The sequence below is a fragment of the Triticum urartu genome, chromosome 6A (assembly GCF_056163025.1).
Source record: "Triticum urartu cultivar PI428250 chromosome 6A, HENAU_Tu73, whole genome shotgun sequence".
Classification (NCBI taxonomy): domain Eukaryota; kingdom Viridiplantae; phylum Streptophyta; class Magnoliopsida; order Poales; family Poaceae; genus Triticum; species Triticum urartu.
This window is the reverse complement of record NC_141878.1, coordinates 82848445-82855298: the sequence shown is the minus strand read 5'-3', so window position 1 is coordinate 82855298 and position 6854 is coordinate 82848445. Positions and strand designations below refer to the sequence as shown.

The 6854-nt window shown below is 49.3% G+C and overlaps 1 long non-coding RNA gene across 1 annotated transcript; it reads right to left on the bottom strand.

Moving 5' to 3' along the window:
• Window positions 1–3248: 3248 nt before the first annotated feature.
• Window positions 3249–6623, bottom strand: LOC147964106 (uncharacterized). Its single transcript, XR_015607383.1, has 4 exons — window positions 6284–6623; window positions 3948–5196; window positions 3782–3839; window positions 3249–3694 (listed from the first exon to the last, which is right to left on the bottom strand). It is a non-coding gene; the product is annotated as an uncharacterized LOC147964106 (long non-coding RNA).
• Window positions 6624–6854: the final 231 nt, after the last annotated feature.

The following is a 6854-nucleotide window of genomic DNA, read 5'->3' as shown; positions in this document are numbered from 1 at the left end:
TCATAATCTTTAGACATGTCTGTCTTGCCGTCCACTCCCAGGATGTCCCTTTTTCCTGAAAGAACTATGTGGCGCTTTGGCTCATCGTATGATGTATTCGCTTCCTTATCTTTTCTTTTTCTCGGTTTGGTAGACATGTCCTTCACATAGATAACCTGTGCCACATCATTGGCTAGGATGAACGGTTCGTCAGTGTACCCAAGATTTTTCAGATCCACTGTTGTCATTCCGTACTGTGGGTCTACCTGTACCCCGCCGCCTAACAGATTGACCCATTTGCACTTAAACAAAGGGACCTTAAAATCAGGTCCGTAGTCAAGTTCCCATATGTCCACTATGTAACCATAATATGTGTCCTTTCCGCTCTCGGTTGCTGCATCAAAGCGGACACCGCTGTTTTGGTTGGTGCTCTTTTGATCTTGGGCGATCGTGTAAAATGTATTCTCATTTATCTCGTATCCTTTGTAAGTCAATACAGTCAAAGATGGTCCCCTGGACAACAAGTACAACTCATCACAAACAGTGTTGTCACCTCTGAGACGTGTTTCCAAACAACTGCTGAAAGTCCTGATGTGTTCACATGTAATCCAGTCGTCGCACTGCTCCGGGTGTTTGGAGCGCAGACTGTTCTTGTGTTCATCGACATACGTGGTCACCAAGGTAGAGTTCTGTAGAACTATGTAGTGTGCTTGAGACCAAGAATATCCGTCCCTGCATATTATTGAGTCTCTTCCCAGAGTGCCTTTTCCAGTCAGTCTCCCCTCATACCGCGATTTAGGGAGACCTATCTTGTTAAGGCCAGGAATGAAGTCAACACAAAACCCGATAACATCCTCTGTTTGATGGCCCATGGAGATGCTTCCTTCTGGCCTAGCGCGGTTACGGATATATTTCTTTAGGACTCCCATGAACCTCTCAAAAGGGAACATATTGTGTAGAAATACGGGCCCCAAGATGACAATCTCGTCGACTAGATGAACTAGGACGTGCGTCATGATATTGAAGAAGGATGGTGGGAACACCAGCTCGAAACTGACAAGACATTGCGCCACATCACTCCTTAGCCTTGGTACGATTTCTGGATCGATCACCTTCTGAGAGATTGCATTGAGGAATGCACATAGCTTCACAATGGCTAATCGAACGTTTTCCGGTAGAAGCCCCCTCAATGCAACCGGAAGCAGTTGTGTCATAATCACGTGGCAGTCATGAGACTTTAGGTTCTGAAACTTTTTCTCTGGCATATTTATTATTCCCTTTATATTCGACGAGAAGCCAGTCGTGACCTTCATACTGAGCAGGCATTCAAAGAAAATTTCTTTCTCTTCTTTCGTAAGAGCGTAGCTGGCAGGACCTTTATACTGCTTCGGAGGCATGCCGTCTTTTTAGTGCAAATGTTGCAGGTCCTCTCGTGCCTCGGGTGTATCTTTTGTCTTCCCATACACGCCCAAGAAGCCTAGCAGGTTCACGCAAAGGTTCTTCGTCACGTGCATCACGTCGATTGAGGAGCGGACCTCTAGGTCTTTCCAGTAGGGTAGGTCCGAAAATATAGATTTCTTCTTCCACATGGGTGCGTGTCCCTCAGCGTCATTCGGAACAGCTAGTCCACCGGGACCCTTTCCAAAGATTACGTAGTGTAAATCATTGACCATAGCAAGCACGTGAACATCGGTGCGCATGGCGGGCTTCTTCCGGTGATCTGCCTCGCCTTTGAAATGCTTGCCTTTCTTTCGACATTGATGGTTGGTCGGAAGAAATCGACGATGGCCCAGGTACACATTCTTCCTGCATTTGTCCAGGTATATACTTTCAGTGTCATCTAAACAGTGCGTGCATGCGTGGTATCCTTTGTTTGTCTGTCCTGAAAGGTTACTGAGAGTGGGCCAATCGTTGATGGTCACGAACAGCAACGCCTTAAGGTTAAATTCCTCCTGTCTGTGCTCATCCCACGTACGTACACCGTTTCCATTCCACAGCTGTAAAAGTTCTTCAACTAATGGCCTTAGGTACACATCAATTTCGTTGCTGGGTTGCTTAGGGCCTTGGATGAGAACTAGCATCATAATGAACTTCCGCTTCTTGCACATCCAAGGAGGAAGGTTATACATACATAGAGTCACGGGCCAGGTGCTGTGATTGCTGCTCTACTCCCCGAAAGGATTAATGCCATCCGCGCTTAAAGCAAATCATACATTCCTTGGGTCCTTTGGAAACTCATCCCGGTACTTTCTCTCGATTTTTCTCCACTGCGACCCGTCAGCGGGTGCTCTCAACTTCCCATCTTTCTTTCGGTTCTCACTGTGCCATCGCATCAACTTGGCATGCTCTTCGTTTCTGAACAGACGTTTCAACCGTGGTATTATAGGAGCATACCACATCACCTTCGCAGGAACCCTCTTCCTGAGGGGCTCGCCGTCAACATCACCAGGGTCATCTCGTCTGATCTTATACCACAACGCACCGCATGCCGGGCATGCGTTCAGATCCTTGTATGCACCGCGGTAGAGGATGCAGTCATTAGGGCATGCATGTATCTTCTCCACCTCCAATCCTAGAGGGCATACGACCTTCTTTGCTGCGTATGTACTGTCGGGCAATTCGTTATCGTTTGGAAGCTTCTTCTTCAATATTTTCAGTAGCTTCTCAAATCCTTTGTCAGCCATAGCATTCTCTGCCTTCCACTGCAGCAATTCCAGTACGGTACCGAGCTTTCTGTTGCCATCTTCGCAATTGGGGTATAACCCTTTTTTGTGATCCTCTAACATGCGATCGAACTTCAGCTTCTCCTTTTGACTAATGCATTGCGTCCTTGCATCGACAATGACCCGGCGGAGATCATCATCATCAGGCACATCGTCTGGTTCCTCTTGATCTTCAGCAGCTTCACCCGTGGCAGCATCATTGGGCACATCGTCTGGTTCCTCTTGATCTTCACCAGCTCCCCCCGTTGCAGCATCACCGTATTCAGGGGGCACATAGTTGTCATCGTACTCTTCTTCTTCGCCGTCTTCCATCATAACCCCTATTTCTCCGTGCCTCGTCCAAACATTATAGTGTGGCATGAAACCCTTGTAAAGCAGGTGGGAGTGAAGGATTTTCCGGTTAGAGTAAGACCTCGTATTCCCACATTCAGTGCATGGACAACACATAAAACCATTCTGCTTGTTTACCTCAGCCGCATCGAGAAACTCATGCACGCCCTTAATGTACTCGCGGGTGTGTCTGTCACCGTACATCCATTGCCAGTTCATCTGCGTGCATTATATATAATTAAGTGTCCAAATTAATAGAAGTTCATCATCACATTAAAACCAAAGTGCATACATAGTTCTCATCTAACAACATATAGCTCTCCAGAGCATCTAATTAATTAAACCATACATTGAAACTATGTAAAACATTTCAATGCGAAAACAAATGCGATCATAATCGCAACCAAGGTAACAATTGATCCAACGGCATAATGATACCAAGCCTCGGTATGAATGGCATATTTTCTAATCTTTGTAATCTTCAAGCGCATTGCATCCATCTTGATCTTGTGATCATCGACGACATCCGCAACATGCAACTCCAATATCATCTTCTCCTCCTCAATTTTTTTTATTTTTTCCTTCAACAAATTGTTTTCTTCTTCAACTAAATTTAACCTCTGGACAATAGGGTCGGTTGGCATTTCCGATCCACATACATCCTAGATAAATAAAATCTATGTCACGTTGGTCGGCATAATTTTCATAAACAATAAATGAACCAATAGTTATGAAGATAATATACATACCAAATCCGAATCATAGACAGGACGAGGGCCGACGGGGGCGGATACCAAAACCATCGCACTATATAAGATGCAATAATAAATGTAAGAAAATGATACAAGTATCTATCTAAACAGACAAGTAAGAATATTTTTCCTTTCAGAAAGAAGATAAGAACAAGAGGCTCACCACGGTGGTGTCGGTGATGAGATCAGCGCGGGTGATCGACGGTGGTGAAGACGGGGACGGGGCGTGACGGACCGCTAAATCTAGACAAATCTCGAGGAAAATGGAGCTTGGAGGTCGAGCTTCGAGAGGAGAAAGTTTAAGTAGTGTGGCTCGGGCATTCCATCGAACACCTCATGTGCATAGGAGGTGAGCTAGAGCACCACAAACCCCTCCCCTCGCCGGCCAGAGAAAAACAGAGCACTGGAGTGCTCTGCTCGCGGGCGAGGGTATATATAGGCACCTCATTGGTCCCGGTTCATGGCAAGAACCGGGACTAAAGGGGGGCCTTTGGTCCCGGTTCATGCCACCAACCGGGACCAATGGTGGTGGGCCAGGAGCGAGGCCCATTGGTCCCGGTTCGTCCCACCAACCGGGACCAAAAGGTCCAGACGAACCGGGACCAATGGCCCACGTGGCCCGGCCGGCCCCCTGGGCTCACGAACCGGGACCAATGCCCACATTAGTCCCGGTTCTACACTGAACCGGGACTAATGGGCTGAGCCGGCCTGGACCATAGCCCTGTTTTCTACTAGTGGCGCCACTCAGTCGCTGACGTCACGAAGGCTTCGGCTGATACCACGACGCCGGGATACCCATAACTACTCCCGCGTAGATGGTTAGTGTGTATAGACCAAATGGCTAGACTCAGATCAAATACCCAGATCTCGTTAAGCGTGTTAAGTGTCCGCGAACGCCGACCAGGGCCAGGTCACCTCTCTCCTAGGTGGTCTCAACCTGCCCTGTCGCTCCGCCTCAAAGTAACAGTAGGGGGCCGTCGGGAACCCAGGCCCACCTCTACCGGGATGGAGCCACCTGCCCCTTCAGCCCCCATCTCCGAACAGTATCATAAGTAATGTAAAAGTGTAAAGTATTTAGTATATGCCCGTGATCACCTCCCGAAGTGATCACGGCCCAGTAGTATAGCATGGCAGAAGGACAAGAGTGTAGGGCCACTGATGGAACACTAGCATCCTATACTAAGCAGTAGGATAGCAGGTAATGGTAACAACAGTAGTAGAAAGGACGGGCTATGCATCAGGATAGGAATAACGGAAAGCAGTAACATGCTACACTACTCTAATGCAAGCAGTATAGAGAAGAGTAGGCGATATCTGGTGATCAAAGGGGGGCTTGCCTGGTTGCTCAGACAAGAATGAGGGGTCGTCAACACCGTAGTCGACCGGGTCATCAACGGCGTCGGTCTCGTAGTCTACCGGAAAGAAGTAACGGAGGGGGAACACAATAAATAACAGAGCAATTAAATCATAACATGACAAACGTGGTGCTAGAGGTGATCTAACGCAGGGATAGGTGATACCGGCGAAGGGGGAAAACATCCGGGAAAGTATTCCCGGTGTTTCGCGTTTTCGGACAGATGAACCGGAGGGGGAAAGTTGCGTGTTTGCTATGCTAGGGATGTGTAGCGGGCGAACGGACTACGTATCTGGATTCGTCTCGTCGTTCTGATCAACTTTCATGTACAAAACATTTTCATCCGAGCTACTGTTTATTTTATATGATTTTCTAAAGTTTTAAATCATTTTTTAAATTTATTTAATTAATTTAAACTAACATTATCCAGAATAGTGCTTGCTGACGTCAGTATGACGTCAACATGACATCAGCAATCAACAAGTCAAAGGTCAATGTTGACCAGTCAACAAGGGAGTGGGACCCAGGTGTCATAGGGTGTTTTATTAACATGAGTTTTAATTAGCTAGTTAAGGTAATATAGATTTGAGGGGGTCCACCAGCCAGTGTGATTTGATTAATTAGATTAACTAATCCACTAATTAACTATTTTTAGTTAAGTTAATTAGTAGGTGGGGCCAACCTATCAGTGGGTCATTAGTTAACAGAGTTCATTTTGTTTGCACAGGTTATTTAGCGACGTGGCCCCCACATGTTAGTGGCATAGAGGCCAATTAGCACCAGGCTAATGACGTCCATGTTGGCACTAAACGACGGCGATGGCAGAGCACGCCGACGATGACCGGTCACTTGTCTCCGACGACCGGTTGCCGCGTAGAGAGGTGCTACAGGCAGCTGGGAGGGTGCTGCATCCAGAGGCACGAGTCGCCGGTGCTGGGGTGGCCAGAAACACGGCCGGCGACGAGGTTTGGCAGCGGCGGGTGAGTGTGTGAGCGTGGGCGCAGCGGGCGAGGCACGCCCAGGGCACGCGCGGGCGTGCGGGAGCCGCGACGGGGCGCGACCACGCAGAGGCGGGCGCGACGACGGAACGGCATGAGGCGTAGCGTTCGGAGGGGGAGAAGGACGGGGGTCGACGGGGAGCTCACCCCTCGTTGGCGAGAAGAGGGCGGTGAGGCGCGGGGAGGACCGACGAAGGAGAGGCGGGGACGGGGCGGTCCGGCGAGGACGTGACTGCGACGACCTCGAGACGCAGCGGCGCGGCGTCGGATGGCGAGGTGCGCAGGAGACCGATGATGAGGAGTCGGCGAAGGCGAGGCGGCGAGGGAGACATGGAGGACAAGGCGGAGGAGCTCCGGGCGACGATGACGAGCAGCGATGGCGTGCTGGTCCGGCGACGGGGAGGCCTTCGGGCGGCAGCGGACGCAGGCGTGGTCGTCGGGGGCGTCGCCCCGATCCAGATCCAGCGGGGGGATGAGAGGAGTGGGGGTGTGGGTGGTAGCAGTTTAGGGTTCGGTGTGGAGGGTTATGCAGGGGCGCGGCTGGGCCAGCCCAATGGCCTGGTGCCCTGCTGGGCCGAACGGCCCAGGGGAGGGGGGGTCTTGCTTCGTTTTTTTTGCTATGTTTTGTTTTTGTTTTACCGTTCCTTTTATTTATTTCCTTGTTTCTGTTTTCTTTTACTTATTTAATAGTTTATAGTTTTTAGAAAAAGTGAAACCC